The sequence below is a fragment of the Oryzias latipes genome, chromosome 17, assembly GCF_053564925.1.
Source record: "Oryzias latipes strain Hd-rR chromosome 17, Olatipes_Hd-rR_3.1".
Lineage (NCBI taxonomy): Eukaryota > Metazoa > Chordata > Actinopteri > Beloniformes > Adrianichthyidae > Oryzias > Oryzias latipes.
This window is the reverse complement of record NC_136253.1, coordinates 24,828,670-24,837,161: the sequence shown is the minus strand read 5'-3', so window position 1 is coordinate 24,837,161 and position 8,492 is coordinate 24,828,670.

Genomic DNA, 8,492 nt, shown 5'->3' with positions numbered 1-8,492 from the left:
ATTTTACAGTGGCATTCTCTGGTAACAAAATATTTGCAGTTTGCAGAATAACTATACACTCACAGGAGGTCATATTAATAACATAATTAAATATATATATACTGTTACTTTTAAGTAAAATGTTTAACCTTTTATTTTAAAACAATTGAAACAGGACGTATAACTACTATTAGAATGTAAGCTACAGGAAAATTGATTAAAATTTAGAGATTAAAATAACGTATTTGTGAAACAATACTTATAATTTCACAAAACAAAAAAAATACCAAACCAAACATTTAGCAAAGTAATGCCCTGTCCTGAGGGGGCATTACTGGCTCCTCTCTCTCTGTGTGGGGTAGGGCCTGGGGGGGTCGGCGCTTCGGGGGATGGGACCCCTGGGCTGAGGGGACCTGGGCCCTATGCTGGGGGGCTGGGGGGGGCTGTTTGATCATCAGGGGAAAGTCTACCAGCTGTCCCCGACTTACCCTCTTCCTCATAATTTCTTATTGTGGTAATGGGGGGGGGGGGGGGGTTCAGCCTGCGATGCACCTTGGGGGGAGGAGCTACTTGGCAGTGGTCCCCCTCCCATGGTTGCCGTATGGAATAGCAAACTTGAGCACAGGTGTTAGGTCACCTAGTTTGCGTGAATGAATGAAATATTTCACACTAGTTGGTTTGAAGGCATAAGTATGCGTGTGTGAACAATATTTATGTTTTGTACATGTTGACATGTGAACATTTTTGGAGCCAACAGGTGTTCTTATAACATTTAAGTGTGTGTGTGTGTGTGTGTGTGTGGACAGGCCCAGCCTTTATAGATTTGCATTACATCTGAACCTCACTGTAATGATTATAACCATCCAGAAACTTGTTGCTTTATGCTGCGTCATGGTTTTAACCCCCCCCCCCCCCCTTCTATAATCACACTACTGTCCCCCCCTCTCTAACATCCCTCTCTCTTCTTCCCTCCTTTGCTTTTCCGTCCGGTCCAACACAAAAGATTTTCAAATATGATTCAAATGAATAAAGTTTGGCCTCGATTACAAAAGGGGTTTATTCAGACATACCTCTGGTTTGTCAGAAGATTCATAACCCCTGTTGTTAAAGTAAAATATGTCCAACACAAGAGGCCTTCAGCTCTCATCTGTTTGCCCAGCTATTGGACAGAAAAAAAAGCAATGTCAAGTTTGATTTCACATCTTCATGGTTTTATGTTAAGTACTTTTCTTACAAACATAATTTATGTTCAGTAAGTACTGACGTGGAAGAGATTAGTACTAGTGTTGTGTGTGTTTTTTATTTACATATGATTATGTCAGTCTTAGGAAGGGTTTTATGAAGGTAATAATGTTCCAAAATGGACAACACAGATGCAGATTCTCACATTTGATTTTACAAGTTCTTACATCAAATCTACAAGTTAGTCCATTTTGGAACATTATCACCTTCATAGGTTTTTAGCAAATGAAATTTATGAAACATTGCATTTCCTATTGTCCAACTGTGTTAACACAGGTTTACTGCATTTTTAACCATTGAAGACAACTAATTTATGTAAAAAAAAAATTCTGAAAGTTTTTTTCCCCATGTATTTATTGTACTGCAACAACAGTTATATCAATAGAGCACTCCAACCACGACAATAGTTTAAAAAAATTGCAAGGTAAAAAATAAAGAAATAAAGAAATAACCTAAAAATACTCAGGTCCACATCTCATATCATGGGTCAGTGAGCAGGTCTGTTTAGAGGCACATGTAGAAAACAGATGCAAAGTCATCAGCAAAACAGCTGATTTCACAGTATTATAGTTATTACAGAAAAGGCTTTGTTCCTTCTGAGTGTTTATATGTGTTATTTTAGTAAAAACCTCAATATCAATGGGTATCCAAACTTTATTTTTTTTAATTACAATCATTTAAGTATAAGACCTTCTTGTGAAAAGTAAAAAGTGAAAAGAAATTGTCTACAGGTAAATGGGAAATGTCGCCATCTGGTGAACACTTAAAAACATTTACATTTGTAAATGATGTTCATTTGGTGAAGCAAAAACTTCTTAAAAATGAATATAAAGAATAATGAGGGCACAATGTATTGAAAATGTTTTGAAGTAAGTTCAACCTTTATCTTACAACAACACTCAGACTTGTATCAGAAATGAAAAAAAGAAAAGAAAATCAAACAAAGCAGTATTTTGTTGCACCTATAAGAAAAAAAAATAAGTGATAAACAATTTATAAAAATCACATTACAGTAAACTGATTTTTTGGATATAATCTGTTTTAATTTTAAATGAATACATTAAATAAACTAAGAGGATTAAAACCTGGAATGTGACAGAGCTGGACTAGAGGTGTGCCTCCCTCTCCTCAAGCTGCATCATCATTCTGTTGCTGCATATTTGTTCTACTGATAAAGTACTTGATGTCTGAAACGTTTGTGTGTTCAATCTGCAAAACTACAAAACCGCTTTTCCTGTCATTTCCATGTGACTCACTGAGACGTTACAATAAAAGAGGCTTAACAATGAGATGAAAGAAGCACATCAAAGATTTAGAGGTTTTCCTGCAGGCCAGTTTTGAAGAAAGTGGTGAGATACATCGATATCCTCCATGCGTCACCAGGAGATGATGGAGTTACTTCTTTTAACATATCCTGAGATAAAGATCTATCACAGATGGTATTTTTAAGTTGCTTCTTCCAGAAACTTAAACATCTACCTTCAAAAGTTCAGATTACTAAAATCTAAAGGAGGTCCTGTGCTGCTAAAATAAAACGCTGTTTAAACTCAAACAACAAGAAAAATACTCTTTAGTCTTTTAACCAACTTTACTGTTTTGCTTGATAAAAATAATTCAAAAGGTTAAAAAAACAACAACAAGGGCTAAATTTTATTCAAGTCCAACTCTGATCCTCTTTTGATGCATTTTAAAAGAGTTCCCGGTGCTCTTTTAAATATAATTGTGCTGTTTTCTAGCCAAAAAAACAAAATCAAAATATGATTGTATGAGTCTTGGGCAGGACCACTGGCCCAGAGCAGCCCCATCCCCTGTTCCCATCACCTATAACTGAGCTATTATTTAATATGCTTATTAAATGCGCTCTCCTGTTTGCTAAAACCCCCAAATAGCCCCAAACACACCGACAACCATACCAACCTCTAACTCTGACACATCAAACCAGAAACGTATAAATACTGAATGGTAAATATTGAATATTAAATACTGAATTGTATAATATTCTTTATGCAAGACTAAAGTCATGTTTGTGCAAAGTTCTGGTGTAGTACTTTCTGTGTATGGTATTGTTTGTGTAAGAATTTCTATGCTGTCTTGCAAGGCCTCATATGGAATCAAGTTACTGGCACATTTAAAATAAAACTGAATTTGACATCATTTATATTCAAATTTGCTCCTAATTTTTGTGGTTTTTATGTCATAAATGTGCTTATGATCACTGTTTGAAGGGTTTATTATAATTTGTGAGGGGCAGGGAGTGAAGCACCCCATGCTAAAATGAGCTGGTTGAGATGGCTGTGTAATCTGGTCAGCGTAGCCTCAGCTGACCTTGTAGTGAGCAGCAGTTTAGACTTGTCTCTGTGGGAAGAGACCTCAGGTTTGACCCAGTGCTTACTGGAGAGATTAAATCTCTTGGAGAGCCTGGAAACATCCCAGAGAAGCTGGAGAAGGTGTAACTTACCCCACTGGCTTAAAAAAAAAGACACGAAGAGTAAAATCCAAGCTTCATATTGACTGACTTAATAAATAAAGCAAATAGGAAGAAAAAAAAATTGTTCTCCTCTAACTCCCAATTTGGAATTTTTAAGCCTAAACATGGCTTAACCCATCAACGCCTTATTGCCTAAAAAACAGCTGTAATCACCAAAAAGACGAAAGGCACACACAGACAATAAAATAATTTATCAGAAAATTATTTATCTGGCTTCTCGCGAAATTCAGCGCCCAGACAGCAACCACTTCAGCTGACTGACTGATCCAACAAAGAGGTTTAACCTTTACCATGATCACTCATCACATGCACACACACAAAAGCACAACACACACACAAAAGTAATGATTTCATCATGTAGCAGGATATCCCACCACCACTATATAAACACTTCAAGGTCTCGGGTCTCCTTTTACTTCCTTGCTCCCTCTCTACCCTCAAGCTGCCTGCATCTCCTCCTCTTCCTCCACTCAAACTGGGGACATGAGATGATGTTTAAATGTGACAGAAACAGCCAACAGCGACGGCAAATTATGTTTGTGACCGTCAACCCCTCAACAAATCCAATATTCAGAGGTTCTTATTTTGACATGAAAAACTTCACTTCAATTGTGTTTATTAACCGCTTGACATCTTTTGATACAAATATGCATCAAACTACTGCAGTTTCAAATTACATTAATATAGCATCTACATGAAAACAAAAACAAACATCTTTATTTTACATTGCTGAAAAGAAATTCAAGCATCAAGTGGTTTAACAATTACGCCCTCGTTGTTTAAGGTAAATATTCTTTTTGTCGAATATTTAGTTTAAATTTCAAAACTATCATAATTATTACATGTATTGTATAATCTGTCTAAGTACAGGGTCACAATATCACTGAATCAGAGATGTACTCAAAAGGTTCAAGGTTTTATTGCCTTCTGCACGTGCAGTACATCGGAATTTTTCTTTGGCATATCTCACATCACGGTTAAATAAAGAAAGGACAAAGATTAAAAAAATAAATAGAATAAAGGAAAATTAGACAACAAAGAACAAGAATAAAAAATAAATAAATATGAGCAAATATGAATATTGCAGCATCCCAACTGTTCAGAAGAATTATTGCACGTGTGGAGTTAATTGTTAATTAATATAAACTGAAGTATATATAAAAAAAAATTAAATAAATAAAAGAGGGACAAACCTTTAGAATTTGAGACATGGAAATGTGTACCCTAACCCTTCCAGGTCAACAATGACAAATTCATTTGAGCCTAAATGTATTTAACTGAAGTCAAAAATTAGATTTGGGGATCTTATAAACTAGTTGACAAAATAATAAATTCTTCGTTGTGAAAAGATCAGATCAGAACAAGAAGAGTGCGTTTTCGGCTTCTAGCAATTCATCCACCAGTTGAATACTGAAAAATAAAATGATTACAAGATGCAGCATGTTAAGTTTTCTGGTCATTCACTAGAGGAACAGCTTTTCACCGACAGCAAAAGGAAGCTTTGCTCAATTTGAAATCACTGAATTCCAGTGACCCAATTAACATTTGTTTTTTCTTTTCCACTTTTGGCATTCAGACAGATCTCATATATTTTCATTATTTATGTGCTTTAGGTTGATCCGATACTAACTAAATACTTGTTTTTTTCAGAGTAACCATTAAAATACAATGATTACTCAGGTCAAAATACCCAATTAAATTTGATGAGTTTTAAAATCTTTTTCATTTGGAAGCCTTGTTTGCACAATTGGACAACTGATTGCAAATGATCTCATCTGAACAACATTCCTACATGAAGGAAAGAAAAAGAATCTCCGGCAACATTTTTTCAGCCCACACTTTCGTGTCTCATGTTGTCCCTAGCAGCTGAATCTCAAAAATCTTTAGTAACTTTTAATCACGGAGGGAATCCAGCCATAACAGAGATATGTTCAGTCATGTTTATTTGCGCTCTTTGGTGTGTGTGTGTGGGTTCTCATAACAAAAAAAACAAAATCAACCTTTTGCGCAGGCTTTTGAAGTAAAACAACTGGAGTTTCTTGAGGATGCAGGAGCTACTGTAACCAGCAGGAGATAAAGTCCTCTTGTCTTTAGTTGATGGTTAATGGCGTGTACTTGTATAGCGCTGTTTTACCTTTCTCAAAGCCCCAAAGCGCTTTACAGTCACAGTCCCGTTCACCCATGCAAACACACATTCATGCACTGGCGCCAACCTTCCACCAAAGGCAAGGTGGGGTTCAGTGTCTTGCCCAACGACACTTTGACACATGGGCAGGAAAGGTGGGAATCGAACCTGCAATCTTCCGATCATAGGTCGACCGCCCTACCGGTGCAGCAGGAAAAAACAAAACAAAAAAAACAACTCTAGGAATATTTACCATATTTGAGCAATACAATTGTACGTGTTTCTATAACCTTTCACCTTCTACCATTATCCTTTATTGTTTTTGATTTGAACCTCAACATGTCTTATGACATGGAGCATTACAAGTGGTTCTCTTTACAGAAGTTGCTTCTGCACTTCAGGGATTTTAATAATAATAATGGATTGGATTTATCTGCGCTTTTCAAGGCACCCAAAGCGCTTACATTGTGTCCATTATTCATTCACTCGTCATTAATACTTGGTGATGGTAAGCTACGGTTGTAGCCACAGCTGCCCTGGGGCAGACTGACAGAGGCGTGGCTGCCAGTTCGCGCCTACGGCCCCTCTGACCATCACCGGGATCATTCATACACATTCACACACCAGTGGAGCCACACTGGAGGCAAGGAGGGTGAAGTGTCTTGCCCAAGGACACAACGACATTTTGGCTGGTGGGAGTGGGGATCGAACCGCCAACCCTTCGATCATTGGACGACCCGCTCAACCACCTGAGCCACTGTCGCCCCTTTTGCCATTATTTATTGCAGAAAACTGATAAAAATGCGGATGGTGCACCCATGACACTCCATGGAGAATTCTGTTCGCACCTTCAGATCCTTTTCTTCAAAATTTGGGAACTTTGGAACAACTGGATCAAAGCTTTCATTAAGGCCATTCATGAATTATTATTTGCCTGCATGCTACAGTTAATCAGGTTCTGCAAAAAACCTTTGTTCATTGCCATTTTGAATCACTGAATCAGTTTTCCACTCACTTTAAAAAAAAAAAAAAGCAAAAAGAACAATCAAATCTATTTTTTAGGTCTCATGCTTGAAATTCTGTTAAGTTTTTAGTTTAGCTCAATTTGAAAGCTTAAAATACCTCATCACAACAGACAATGCACCATTGAATACCAACAATGCTTTTCTTATGTTAGGATTTAACCCTTTTACACCACACCTGTAGCTCCAGTGTTTACATTTTTTTGACTACCAGAACTTCAACTGTTTACGCAATGAATTTAATTCCAGCAGATTCAGCAGCGGTAAAAAGCAGCTTCGTAACTATATGCAAGCCTACGTTAGTAAAACATTGTAGGTTAGTGCAAATCTGAGATGAAAAGCCACTTTTCTCTGCGTCAATCAGCTGATTCACGTTGATCCTGCATTTGTCAAAGAGCGTGTTTTTTAAGGGTCGGCTGCTACATCAACAATAATATGTTCAGTATGTCTATTCTCACGAAGAGACTTGCCTCAGAGGAAGGCAGTTTTTGCAGATGTAGATTAGGGATTTTAAAACCCAGAAGTCAAGAGAGATAAATAGGTTTGTTCATTTTGCGCTGTGTTTATTTAAGTCTTTAAGCTCTTGGCGGATCATCTCCCTGTCCAGCCAGAACCTGCCGGTCCATTGTTGGGCCACCACTCAGCGGACCGAGCGGACGTACACCTCCATTACCTCTTCATGTTTACCTCCACCGCCAGCCCAGAATAGCCTGTCACTCAGCAACGGTTATTCACCCACTTCCTCGAAATAGCGTGACTCCGTCATACATGGAGAGGCGGGAACTTAACTAAAACAGGACAAAATGAGAAAAACAAGATGTGACAGAGAAGAGGGTTTCACAAAGGGCAGGAAACCCAGAGACATGTCAAAGAGAGCAGCAGGCAGAGATGGAGGAACAGATAGAAGGACCGACTGGGGGAGGAATGAGTACAGCCGAGGGATAATGGAGTTAGAAATGAATGAATACGGCTAAAGGAAAGAGTGAGCGGATGTTGCAATAACGAAGGAAAAAGAAACACAAGGAACAGAGAGACTCATTCTACACCTTTGAAGTCCACTTTGGGACACAAAGAGTTTGGTGTAATATGATTCAACAAACATTAGCGGTCCTGTGTGCGTGCCCCGGCGGATGAACCGACGAAAGCTTTTTATTAACACAAATGATTCGAAGCTTTTGATTTTTTTTTTCATAGCTGTGTTACTGAGCAGACTGACAGAAAGCTTTGATCTCCAGCTCTCATTCCACAGCCTCAGTGTCTGAGGAATATAGTTTTCAGCTCATTACTAAAAATAATAAGGGCACAAAAAGAAAATTCTTTATGTTAAATAGATATTAGTTTGCCAATTTGGGTTTGAGCCTCTTGTTCCTTCAAAAACAAGAGATACAGACAAAAAAAATGCAACAATATCCCAGGAAAACATTTGTTTTTAAAAATGTTGCATGGTCACTAAAACACTAAAATTTAAATTTTTATATTAGTTTAGAGTCAAGGATTTCTAATTAAAGTGTTTGAGCATTTTCTTCTGTTTTAGATAATTCTATAAATGAACCAACTGTTCCAAATCATGTTATTATTTCAGTTTAAAATTTTTGTTAAGATTAAAAAATTGGCCTCTTTAAATTGTGGTTAAAAA